Raw genomic sequence first — 14672 nt, 5'->3', positions numbered from 1 at the left:
AGTGCGCTGCGTCGTTGAAAAACTGTCAGTTTTTTTATTACGAGACAATAAATTTTCTGGATTTCGCTGTCATTTTCATGTGATGAGACGGCCTTTCAGAAAGTCTCCGTTCTGTTTGATGTGACGAGATGAGCGGAAAATGGCCCGATCAGATTTTTCTTGTTGGAGACTCGGTTTATCGTTGTCATTTCTATTGAGAGACAATGAATTGGTAGTTCTTTGGAATCTGTGATTAATGATTTTGTTCATCATAGCATTCAATATTGCATTGTCACTGATCCTCTTTGATTTTTAAGGTCTGGTAGCTTTGAAATCGTCCCTGTTATTCGTCTTTCCGAATTGAAATTTTATTGTTTTTCAATATGAAACCACAAACCATGTGAATCACTGATTTGCAATACATATTTAGTGTTGGATTGAAAGAAAGAAAGTTGGACGGAGAAAAATTGGCGGTATATACTTCATGATGAAAGAATGAATGATTTAATGGAATAAAATAGATACGTAAAAATTTAATGACACACATATGAAATGGTTCCAAGGGTTCCAAGACAGATTACGATTTCGCAAAACGTTTTCTTCTGTTATCGTTTATTCAACCCTAGATGTTACTGTTGATATATTGAGCAGTTACCTGTTATTTTCTAACTGAAAATAATGAAACATAAACATACCAATAGATTCGAATGGTATGATGGTGAGTTGTTTCAGGATGAGGTAAAAATATTTTAGTTTCAGCGTCCGTCAACAAATAGCGAGGGTTTGTGTATAAAAACTTGAAATTTAAATAACTTTTATGTGATCATTAGGTTTTCGTTCAGTGGATATTGACCACCACGATTATGTAACGTGTGACCAGCATGGAAAATGTAAAGTATGTAATATGGTTATATATTATCACATTACATTACATTGAAAGAATATCATTCATTCGATTAATAGATTTCGAATTAAAACACTGATTAGGTATATGGTGTCAGAAATGAAATATTCCAACCATTTGTTGGTATCCAAAGAGTTATATTCAACTCAACTGGTAATCAAACATGAATTCACAATCGATTAGATTGTGAATTCATTCATTCATTAAATGAATGACTATGTGACTGGGTGAATCATGGAATTTTCTTGAGTTGGTACGGTAGTACGGTTCAATTTGTCGCTCAATGAAAGTTCTATGAAAATACCTGCAAAATATTTTGTTACGTGAAGAACAAAAATCAAAACTTGAAAATCTCCCTTTATTATTCTCATCAATCAAATACCATCTACAGCAATCACGGTAAGCATTTTGAAAAATGTAAATGAAATGGGTAGGTGTCATTGCTCTTAAGATACTTATCTCCTTTTTGAAGTGTAACATTATAATTTAATTATCTTCGGAAGGTTATCAGAATTTTTTTATATTCCTTCCTGAGTAAATATGTTTGTAAACTGACTTTTAATGAGTGAATTTATCATTTTAATATCTTTCCGCACTTATAAAACACTCATAAAAGCAGTTTTAGAAGCAGATGTCATATGTTTTTACACATAAATATTTGAAATAATTGTTTTAACTACGCTTTTGTTTTTGATGACTTACGACACGTCTTTTAGCAGGGCAATGAACAATCCTTTTTTTTAGGTGAATTCCAAGATGATCGTCACTCGACTTATGGCTAAAAAAGTTTACTCTTTCATTACAATATCACGAATGCATGTCTGATCATGAATAATGATAGTATATAAATACTATTATTCTATTGCGGATGCAAATGAAATGTATATGCAAAAATATATAAGTAAGTAGGAAAATTGGTATCACTACAACATTTATTTTATATATAAAAAGTTCTTTCAAAAATTGACTAAAAAAATAATATCAATAAAATCTGTTTACAAAGATGTGTGCACGATGAACAAATCATTGGCAGAACTATTTTCTTTTGATTAGAATCTCTTGTTGACTACAATAGCACCGAGTCAGGTAATTTATTGCACTTGATGGCATTCTTATAGAATGTTTTGAGTATTATATTCATATCCTGAGGCAAGTGTAAGAAGTAATATCCTAATGCACTTCAAGATATAAATAGAAGAAGCTGATAGATACTTTTTGTGCTGGAAAATTCGTCTTCAACTATTTCTATAGCTAATATTAAATGGCAGAATCATCATTCTCTTCTGTACTACGAAAAGACGTGAAAGTTGCCTTTCTTTGCATGAAATTTAATACTGACAATAATCTGGAAGTAGGTCATAGCAAAATATATCTGAAATAGGTTTATATTTTGAAGATTTTGAAGATGTTTTTACTGAACCTTTTGGGATTTTTACCCTCCACAATCTGGAAGAAAAATATATGATTGTAATCGAGAACTTATGCATGTGTAGAAAGGGCAAAGTCAGATATAGTTCACTCCGATGAGTTGTATAAATTCAATATATTTTTCACAAAGCAAAATATGCTGTTTATCAGTAACTTGTCGAATTTGATAATTTCCTCGACAGATGTCTAAGAAGATTCGAAATGTGAAATATGTCGGAGTTGTGGATTGCCTTCCGAAACATTAGGACCATAGTACACAAAATATTTGTTTAGACTGAAAGGGGTAAAATTTCAGGAGAGATTCATTTTTTGGTAAAGAAAGGTTTAGACTTTTCTTTCAGTTTGTGTCTGGAAGTTACTTCTTTGCATGATCTACACATGTTTGTAAAGGGTTAACTTTTCGAAATTGTTGGTTCCTTCCTTTCTTTAGAAGATTCACACATTCACATTTCCCAGTGATATTAGTGATATTAGTCTGTTGCAATTCTGCCACTTTCCGCCGTCTTTCTTCTAGACCACCAAACTTTGAAGCCTTCGGGCCATAATTATTTTTTCAGTTTGTTCCAAGGGCTAATTTCTGCCCTTAATTATATTTCTAGACTTGGATAGTCGCAAAGTGCGTGACCTTAGCAAACTTACGCTTTTTTTGCATTTCAATTATTATTATGTATTGTGACACTTAACGACATCTAGTGGCGAGTAGTGGTACTATGTACTATCTTTTTCAGCTACCCGCTAGGTGGCATTAGGCGTAATTAAATATTTGGAATTACCGCGTTGGTTCGATAAAGTTCTGGTTTTAGCTAGTGTATTCCGATCGCCTCGAGATGGCAGTAATAATTGCATATAAAAAGTCTAGCTGCGCAACTGCGAGTTAGTCTGCGTAGGAGAGGCGAAGGAAGCGAAACTGTCTAGTGTGAAATGAATAACACTCGTCAATAAAAGTATTTTGATTTGACTTATTGTTTTTATGTGTGATTTGTTAGTATAGAAAAGAAGCGAAAAATCGACAGTGAATGCAGAACGTTCCAAGAAAAAAGGAACTTTCAGTATTTTGTGATTGAGTCCTGTTATAAGGCGCTATGTTTAATTTGTAATGAAACCATAGCTGTTCTCAAAGACTATAACATTAAACGACACTATGAAGAAGTATGCGGATTCTTTGAGTTTTCACTTTTTAGCATGTTATTCATTACAGGTCAATCTCGCCTCAACCAAATCCACGCAATGATCACCGTCAGATTTTGAAAGGTGATAATTCTCAAAAAAGGTTTATAATTATTTACCATTGCTTCTTGATTAATCGGATTTGTCTTTTATCTATTTATTTTCGTGTTTGTGATTATATTTAAGAAACCAAAATAAGAATAACAATATTTTCGATGAAAAACATGTGCATTGATCTTTTTTCGGTATTTGAAATTTACAAAGTATACACTTCTATAAAGTTATATATTACAATTTTTATTTTTTGAAATTTTAGAGAGGGAAATGCTTAAAAAAGCCGCAACAAATTTTCAACGGTTTTATCACAAAACAATATGAATATATAGTCCAACACACGGTTTGACAGCAAATGGAATAAAATCCAACTGGTTTTCCTCATACATTTTATCTACAGACAGAAACAATTCTCTAAATGGAATTCGTGGCGTACCGCAATTCCATCAAACCTCTCGTTCAGTTTACCCTTTATCAAAGCTTATTACGGTCATAACGATCGCTAAAATCAAAAAGTAATTTGCAATAACGCCACATCACGCCGCAGAGAGAAATTTTTCGGTCGAGAGAAAAGGACTGCAACCGCTCATCATACCGGATGGCTATTTGAAAACTTTCTACCAAAAGATGAGACACAAGATAGGCAGCTTTGAGGTTTCAGAAGTCAAGAGCTTGATTTTGATAAGAGAGAAGATTAAGGCGCCTATTGAGTGTGAACAATTAGATTAATTTAACAAATTTTCTTGATCACGACGAGTCCCAACTAATCATAATTTTTGTATATCTTCATAATTTATTCTCAAACTTCAATATTTGTGGTAATTCAAATAAATTATGAACACTTTTTATAACATTCCAGGATTTATCCAAATGAGTGTACAGAAAAATGTTTGAATGAAGTTCGAAAAAATTATCTTACATTTTTAAAGCTCCATTATTGTTTCAAAAGCCTTAAATATAAGATAGAAAAAATAACTAATTTCTACTTATTTGTTACGACCCGTTTCGGTTTATTAAACCATTAACGGGTCGCCCCGGCTCCGCACAGGTGCAATGCTGATACTAAATATACATATAAACGTGTGCGATCGCTGCTAGTGCTATAGGGCGAAGCGTGGCTTCCGAAGCCCTATTCATAGGCAGCCGCCGGCCTCCCAATCGGTACCACCGCAATCGCTAATATCTTCGAAAATATTCATTCAAATAACAGGCTGTATTGAATACCCAATGTATTTAAATTACTTGATTGGATATAGTTGTATTGCTTAAAATCGCTTCGTAAATAAGCCATTATCCATAGGAGATAGGCATATACTCGTACCATCGCGGATTTTTTTGTAGACCTTTCTAAGATGTACAATTCTGTAGTACATAATTATGATCTATCTTGTAGGGTTCAGCCAGCGTTTGCAGTGTGAGCGCAAAAAAAATTATTGAGTGATCCGAAAAAACTACTTGTGGATTGCTCCAAGTACCAATAGATCCTAAAGTAGTTGTAAAAATTCACAAGTTCAAAAAGGGGGAGCAATAACAAATAAAGTTCTCAATAGAAGTTAGACAAAAGTTATTTTCTCTACCATACATTTAAAATTAATTTTCACAAAATGAATAGGTCATCAATCGAATAACTGAAAAGCCTTATTGTAGTTTCATACTGTACTATTTTGTAGTGAAAATAATAATAATAATTAATTTTTTGTGACTTTTAAATCAGAGTGATTATTCCGCATTTCTCAAAGCGCGGCAAGGTTAGAGAAAGAAGGTGACCTTGTACCTTTATTTAGTTTATGATTTTCATGCTTCCTGCATAATAACTGGTACAAACTTTTTATTTAATTGTTTTCCAGTTTGTCAAGTGACTGACCCTACAAGGCACTCTTTTTTCGATCATGACCTCTGGACCCAAAAATACATTTTGTTGAATTTTTTTAAATTAAATACGTTATTTAATATTACCCAAAGATCGAAGGGAGTAGAGTTTTTCAATTTTTCTGGAACATCCGGATGCTTACTAGTTCTCAAATAACTTTGCATACTTTGCAACTTCATTTAGTGTCGGGAATATTTAAAAAAATCTGCTAATACCAAATAAGACAGACCTACACTTTTTGTCCCCTGACCTAATAATTAGTGTTTTTTTAGTGAAGTTAAACGGAATTTGCAACTGGACCAATCAGGAGTGAGCATTTTTGTTTACACCTCACTCCATACAAACTTCGAGATACTATCTTTGATACTATGTTTGGTTTTGGAAATTTTCTACAACAGCCTGGTAGTCTGGATTTGGTTTTCTTTATACGTGACTCCGGTTGTGACGGTTTAAGTTTTCGAATTGAACACTTAATATTCGATTCAGTTGATACCATCCATCTAGTTGCTACCATCCTTTTCAACCACACCACATTGCTGTTTTCATGGTATGGACTTCTCTTGGCTATAAACTTGTATATATTAAGGGCAATCATTAAAAATTCTGTGGCTTTGGCATTGAGTTAAACGTTAACAGGACAACAAGTTTAAACGCTGAGAATGGCACCATATGTAGACCTTATCGTTTGTATCTAATAATGAATCTTTTCATCGCATTTAGATCGTCATAGTACTGCTTTTCCTGAAGGTAAATTTCAGTTCTTTGTTATTAACTATCGTAACAGAAAATTCAATAACCATTGGGAACATTTTTTCAGCCTCTTTTTCACATGGTTGACGTTTTGTAAAATAATTCTTTTTCGTTTTCAAAACCCAAAAAAAAAATTACTTATGACAACGCCTCTATTGGGTTTAATAGAAGCAAATGAAATGGAACGAAAATTGTCAACAAGAAACCTCACGAAATGATTGGAAAACTCAGCATCTTCATTATCGAAGTTGTTTGCCTGATTTATAAAAGATATAACACTGATTCTCCAGGTACACACATAGAATCCACAACACAAGACAGAATAGTAGTAATAATATCCATTTGCCAATACCCAGATTGACTCTAACAGAACCCTAAACATGTACGAAGGGAAAAAATGTTTACCATTTACCACAGGTAGTTAGGGATATAATAGAGCAGAGACGTTTCAGGGAGTCGGTCAAAAATATACTGCTCATGAAAGCTTATTATAGCCTGCAGGAGTAGTATGATGACAAATTGAAAATATTCTCAGCTTAACAATATTATGTATTAACGATCACGTTTTTATCATTATTATTACTATACATATGTTCTTGTTTTATTTCACATTGATATGTGTACTCGTATGTGTAAATTAAATTGTGACACAATTGCATTTATAATGTACATGAAAGGTTTGTTTTTTTGACAAATATGTTTCACATACTTTTTAACTTACTGTTTTACTTATTTATATTTTTATGATAAGAGATAGATAGATAGATAGATAGATAGATAGATAGATAGATAGATAGATAGATAGATAGATAGATAGATAGATAGATATGAAATATGAACTATGAACAACTGAATTATCAGAAAGGAAAGATCCAAAAGTAATATACCTAGCTGTTTCTGATATTTCCAGTTGAGGAGTTGTACAAGTTATTTTTCTCATTTTGAAAACAGAAAACGTCAACCATATAAAGAAAGTATAGAAATTTCATTTTGCCAATTAATTATTCAATCTGTAGTCGAAATTTATGAATACAAGTTACTGACCAATTGGACTCTCTAGTGGTATACATTACGCAGTAACTAGGTATTCGAGGTGAACTTCTCAGTTTGCCATTTATCACACTTCAGCTGATTCTCTATCTATTCACCGTTATTTATTCTTCAGATTGTGGAGGAGTAAACACCACAAAAAAATTGATATTATAAGAATCTATGAGAAGTTAAACTTTATCGCTCTTCAAAAAATTTTTTGCGGTTGTTAATAGTTTCAAATTTTTTCATTATTGTCTTGCTTGTCTTGGCTTGTTGTCACTTGAATGGTCTTTAAAAGTGCTATTTACGAAATCCATTTCGTATGAAAACTCGAGTTCCCGTGGTTACTCCTTTTCGGAAGGATAAAGAACTGTTTTGTAATGAACTGGCGACAAATAAGCAACTGTCACTATCCCCCGTTTTATAGTACTCAAGCTAAGGGCAACTAAACTGGAAATGTTAATATTCTGGCTGATGAAGATCTTCAGAATATTCCTAAGGAGTGGGTTTTGTCTTAGGATATTGGAAAAATATTTCAAATTGATTTCTTGGAAGGCGTAATTTCAGTTTTCACAATCCTTTCAATTGAATTAGCCACCCTGTAGACACTACCGTTTCAGCAGACGCTTCTCCAGAACACAATAAACTGCAATGTAAGAGTTGCTAAATGATGTACGATGATGTCGAAGTTTTTTACGATAGAGCAGTGGTAATAACATGTTATGATTGATATTATACGAGTGTATTTTAACGCAGTTAAGGTCAGGAATTTGATATATATGTTTACTCTGGCAGCAATGATGGATTATTGGAAGGAATCCGAAGCAAATTACATCGAACTAGGCTCTATATCGATTTGTTGAGTTCACTTGTCACTTGAAATCGCCTTTACTGAGGCGATGCCTGTCTGTCATCTGCAGAAGATGACGTTTCCGATGGTATAATTTTTTTTATCGAGTTTCGAGTGTAATTTTATTTTTTATAGAAGTTATACTTTTTTTTATATTAACAATTTACTCTTAGGTAAACATATAAAATTACACATCAATGTGAATATGTTGCAAATACGTTTTGATTATTCATATAGTTTATCTCCTTGAATGTTAGATTCGATTTGGAATTCGAATAATGATAATGTACCGAGTAAACAATTTTTAGATTTTCGGAAAGTTAAAACAAAATAAAAATGCTTTTTATTGATAAAATTACAGGCCCTCATTACAACAAGAAAGACCATCTGACGACAAATATTTATCACCAATAACCAACATAGCAATTATTGTAAACAATTAGGAGTACGTTCAGAAATTATTTGAGTTACTTCAAAGTTTCGAGTGTTTCTAACTATAGAGCTGTCTTTATATTTTATCAGGTATCATCTGCATCTGATAAACTATGGCGATAAAAGAGCATTACAGTTGTACTTCAAAAAATATTTGAGTAATTTCATGAATCATATTTAATTTCTATTTTGTTTCGAAAATAAAATGAAAAATAAATTATATCAATTGTTAACCAATTAAAAATCGACTTCTCCGTTGTTTTAGAATCATTGTCTAAATTCACTATATTGACTGTAACCCGTCATTAATTTTCACACCGTATTGTACTTTTCAAAAAAAATACATGGATCTAAATAAGAAGAATTGATTTGATATCGAGTTCAATGTGGACAAAAATGTGAATGTATTGTTTTTGTGTTAACCAGTTTCCACGCCCTTACGAAATGTAACCGTCAGAGCTGAGGATTAACGAAGTCCTACCTCTTAACGTGCGATTCCTAACACGGAAAGGTTCCTATCACGGAAAGTAATTTTGGAAGCAACCATATTAAGTGAAGAGTCAAATACAAAACCATAAAAAAATTAATAAGAGGATTGAAAATGAAAATAAATTATAAATCCAATATTTTTAAATGTATAACAGGGCTCTAATTTGGGCCCTGTGTTATTCTCTCTGTATGTGAATGTTCTCTCTGTATATTACACAATATCCCGATGACACATCTGCAAACTGGAGATCGATCGACTAAAACAAATGTATTAGGGTAGTTTCTATGATGAATAACTGGTTTTATCAAAACTTACTGCTGCAACTATAATCAAATATTTTATGTTTTCATAACAAACAAAAAGTAGAAGAAGTAATCGATATCTTGGAAAGACTCGGTTAGAACAAAAAAAGTTCGTTAAATTTTTAGGTATTGAGATTCATAAGCATCTCGATTAGAAAATACATTGTTCTGAAATTATCTCTCTAATATAGTTTTTTATAATCTGAAATCGCTATTGAATGTGAATCATTTAATCGCTATTAAATGTGAATCTGTGCACTAGAAAATTCTACTTCCACTCCAGAAATATTAGGACTGCAAAAAAGAGTACTGGGGTGTATTATTGGTCTCCCAAAGAATGACATCTTGTTGCCATTATTTTGAATAATATACCTATTGATCTGTGTTGGTGAATATCAATCTTTCAATGCTAATAGACTGTAATACTTTTCAAATCATTTTCTTAAACAAAATTAACGTCGTATGTACCAAGATGTTCAGGTCTGAGGTTTTTTAACTATCTTCCAAATCACGCTAGAGGCTGTGAATACCAATATGAATATTGAAAAAATGAAGATTTTTTTGTTAAATAAATGCTGTATTCGCTCAATGAATATTGAATGAAATCTGTTCTGTTTAAAATATGTTTTCCGTTAATCAGCTGTCGCCCCCATACGAACGACAACTCTCAAAAGTTGAGAACTTGTGCGAGTTAAGGACTAACGAGGTCTTACCTTTTAACGTGTGATTCCTAAAATGAAAATAGAAGAAATGTCAAAACTTGTGGAAGTTAAATAATATGGCAGAAATAATATACTTATGCAATTTGTCGAAACTTTGGTAAACCGAAAACAAAGTTCAAACCGACCAATCTGGTTCGAATCTCCGCAGAAAAAACTCGAGTGCCGTAAACTCGTAATTAACGTACATGTCCCGAGCAGGCTTTCATTCGGCGCTACATTCAACACTATTCTAAACAGGCCATCAAGTTGACTGACATTACGTTTACGCTTCCACGCGAAACGTGCCGGAACGTTCACAGCCAACTTTGGAGCGCTATATTTACTTGTTTATTTACATCTTTTATACTCGCCCGGTTCTCCATTGTTTCGTCCGACCGACTAGATGCGGACAGATGTAAATGCAAGCAAGCTTTTCGAGCACCACTCGCAATCCTGTCTGTTGCATGTGCAGTATACAATGGAATTTTGCATGCGTCTGGTTTCCGAAGAGGAATTATGAAATAGTTTGAGTGACCACGTGAAAACCAACATGTCAGGTTGATGTTTCATACTTTCATTACCAATCCAATAAATTATTCCGAGATATGTGCAAGAATCTAGACAATCTTGGTAAAGGCGGAGGTCCCTAAGGGTGACCTTGAAGGCCAAGCCTAGCGATGGCATGATACCACTTATGGGATCGACAGAAGTCTCATTTCACGAACAGCAAAGATACCCGAGGCTCCCCAAAGCGGTCCGTTGCAAAGCCAAACTTCGACATCGATCGCAGAACGAGAGTTGTTCTTTGTCTTCCAATGCATTACTGCACTCAAACTGTTCTTAAAATACAAGGCTGAGGAAGAGAAGTCGATGGCATATTTGCTTTCGAAGACACCATCTATGGGATAGATAAAAAACTCAATCCGCGATAAGACAAAGCACGAATCTCGTCTGCCTTGGGGACCCTCGTTTATCTTTGATATTTGTGTCTTCTGTTGATCTCATAGATGGCGTCATCGTAAGATATGTTTTCGTCTAAATGTACTCAGACTCCCCCTTCATGGGCAGTTGAGTGTTGTAAATCATCCCTTTAAGAAAAAAAAAAAACGTCAGCCGCCGCTGGTTGTCGTAAATCAATTGTGACGTGGCCAAGATCGCGCTCAACTTGACTAGTTTTCGCGTCGCTTCGGGATACTTCCAGCGACTTTCTATTGGTTTCTAGAATAATTCTACCGGCTTCCCAAGACTCCAATTGACATATATAAACAACGCCCATTCGCATATCGTAAAGTTTAGTGTACAGTTCGGTGCGAAGTGTTCTTATAAAGCGATAGATAATTGAATATTAGTTTGAAGTTTTAGTTGAAGTGTTTGGTTGTATTGTCAGTGTAGCAGCGAAATAAAGTTTAATCGACAGTGTAGTCCATTATTGTCAAACACCACGGGAAAAACGGAACCTATGGCGAGTCGAAACAGCACTGTCTGATGTTAGATCAAGAATACTTTGTTGTTTGGCTCTGGGTTCAACTAGACTTGTGAAGTCTCTTTCCACTTAAGAACAATAAATCACTTTTTAATTTCGATTTTCGACTTGAAAATGATAATTAGAAATTGCACCAAAATCTGTACAAAATGAAAAAACTGACATATTGATAAAAATTGAGATCATAATGATAAATATAAATGTTTAAAAATGTTTCATGCAAAGTTTTGAATACAAAAGTAGAAAAAAGAGTCCGCAACACTTTTTCGATATTAGTGAAACGATTTATTCATATTATTTATCTCTTTATTTCAGGTAAGTACAAGTCAATGCTTCATTTGGTAAGTTATCGAAATTCAATGAATTTTAGAAATAGGTATAGTTATCAATGAAGGACAGCGCCTCTACTGAACAAAATATCTTTTCCAAACAAAGAATATGTGAATGAAAATATCAGGAAATTGACGACTAACTCAGTAAAGGCTTTCATCTTTTTTCATCCTGATAATATTTTTATTTTAGTCTGTATGGTAAATCAACTTACTCTTAACTCATTTAGGACCAGTAAATTGAACAATGCGGTACCTGATACCGTAATGCAGCAACACTTTTTGTTTTTGAAAGCAATGGCGTTTCAGTTTCGACTTTTGACCAGTTTTCACTCAAAATTTTCACTAAGATCTGTACAGAATGTAAAATCCGTTTTAACAGCAACTGAGATTATAATAATAACCATATACGAGCATTGAAAGTCATAGCAAATTATAAAAATACACAGTATGGCGCTATGGTCTCTAATATTCATTAAGAAATACGTTTCTATTCTATCAAATTAATAATGTCATGTAATTGTGAAATAGGTAGACTCCAAATTATATTTTTTTATATATTTTGTCTAACTAAAATTGGTAATTTTTATTTTAATGGACTTTATATCTATTGATAAATATCAACAACATTTTGGTCTTTTTACTTATAAAATGTATGTTTCTACCAACTTTAATTTATGAAAAAAATTGAATAACTATAGAATGAAATTATAATTTTTACATATTTTGCATAACTGATTTCGGTACTTTCATTTTAAATTGGCAAATAAAATTCGTAATTAAATTCATTCATAGAATATTATAAAAACAAAAATATCATGCGGTTCGTGTCCATCAGGTGTTTTTACTGTACTCGTTTATATTCCGGACCTGATCTTACTTCGCATCTTCCGTAAAACAACTCGTTCTGTAACAAGTCACCTACCGAACTTATAACGTAAAATACTATTAAATTTAACAACTAGTGAAAACTGTGGAGCATCTCCAAAATCAAAAAAAACATTTTTCGTGTCATTTTACATTTCATTCTGAATCCAAACGGCTATTAGGTTAGGTTAGGTCCAAAGTCAGTGGGAGTATTCGACCCTCCACCGCAACCCGCAAGGGTTTATTGTGGCTCACACCTATTAACACTCGACCAAATAAACCCAACTTCTTAACGAAACCGATTAGTTTGTATGGTGAGTGGTCTTTCAGGTCAGATAATAAGAGTACGGCTCTGCCGAAGGCCTGTTAGACATCGTAGTTCATCCCTATTGTAGTCCAACAACTGTTTGGTATCAAGCTTCGAAATGTGAATAAACGCCTTGGAGTGAGCCAATGCTGGAAGATTCTGCCAGAAGTCCATGAGTCTTCCTGCCATCCAGGTGTTTAATCTTTGTTTGGCAATACCTAAAGCGATACCAAAGACAGATTCTGGTTCGATGAAGCGGCTTGCGACACCCCACTTTACATGGAAGTCAGCAGCATCATTGCCTTCCAGGCCATTATGGCCAGGAATCCAGACCAGAAACAATCTGTTGAGTCTTCCTATTGAGGAGAGTCGTTTTTGGCAATTTGCTACCAATTTAGACCTTGCTTGGTAGGAGCCAAGAGCTTCCAACGCCGCTTGACTGTCCGAGAATATTTTTTCGAATGTGTATGAGGTTAGATTCTTCCAATTTCTCCGCACACAATTCAGTATCGCAAATTTCCGCTTGAAATACAGTCGCATAGGTTCCTAGGCAGGTTGATATATCTGTCCTAGGTCTGCAACTGAAAACACCTGCACCGGAACCGGAAGGTGTTTTCGATTCATCTGTGAACAAACAACTGTCTGCTCTTAATATGTCCTTCTCCCGGCTATTACTGCCACTTGGATTTCGTGCAAATTACAGTACTTTACTGTAGGCTATTATTGGATTTCTCTGAGACGTCCGACACTTTGGAACAATATTTACTTTTGAAAAAATCAAAATACTTCTGATGTGACAACGTCTTTCTTAAGAGCTACCTACTTATCCATGAGAAGATAGATAGTACATAGTACTAACTGGTAATAGGATTCACATACATATTTGAATGTTTTGAATTATGTTGCACATTATTCAGAATCAACGTTTGTACTAATATTATTGATATTAAAACTTGTCTATGATACAAAGAATTGAAAAGACTGATAGACTAGAATAGATTTACTCTATACTGGAGGTCTGAACATTCAGGAATCAACTTAAAAGCTGATGTTCGCTCTGAACAAACTCTGGAAGTATCAAATTCTATGGTAAAGAACCATATTAGGAAATATATCAATCAAAAGTATAAAGAGTACCGGAAAAATACAACAGATATGCACACGGAAAAGTATTTCCAAGTGGAACGTCTTTTTTTTTTAAGGACCAAACACGAGTACTACAGAAAAATTCTTAAGTGGCGAAAACGTTCTCAGGGAGTTTATTCCACATAAACGCAGTTCTCCAGATGAAAGAGTTCGTAAACAGTAAAGTTTGATATGTACTGAGTTGCACTTCAAAACGATGTGCAGCCACAGTCAAATCAAATATGCCAATTCACTTGGACACCTCCCGTGAAAGTATCTATAGAAGAGAGACAAATCTCCATCGTTTCTTCGATGTTACAGGCTATCAAGGTTGCACGTGATGTTTGCGTCTCCAATTAGGCGGATGGCTCTTTTCTGGATTGAATCCAGCAACTTCAGGGTATGTTTGGGGGCAGAGCTCTATACATGAGAACAATACTCCAAAGAAGGTCTGATCTGAGCTTCATAAAGCATCAAAAGTTGCTGAGGTGTGTACAGTTTTCTAGTTAGGAACAGTGCCGGTGTTCCAAGCTTTTGAGAAGCAGCCTTTGCAATTCCAGCGACATGATTGTGCAAAAACATATTGGTGTTCATTTGAACCC

The sequence above is a fragment of the Leptinotarsa decemlineata genome, unplaced genomic scaffold (assembly GCF_025532065.1).
Source record: "Leptinotarsa decemlineata unplaced genomic scaffold, Ldec_3_MD MMD2_tig00000199_RagTag_RagTag, whole genome shotgun sequence".
In the NCBI taxonomy this organism is placed as follows: domain Eukaryota; kingdom Metazoa; phylum Arthropoda; class Insecta; order Coleoptera; family Chrysomelidae; genus Leptinotarsa; species Leptinotarsa decemlineata.
Note: the sequence above shows the minus strand (reverse complement) of the source record.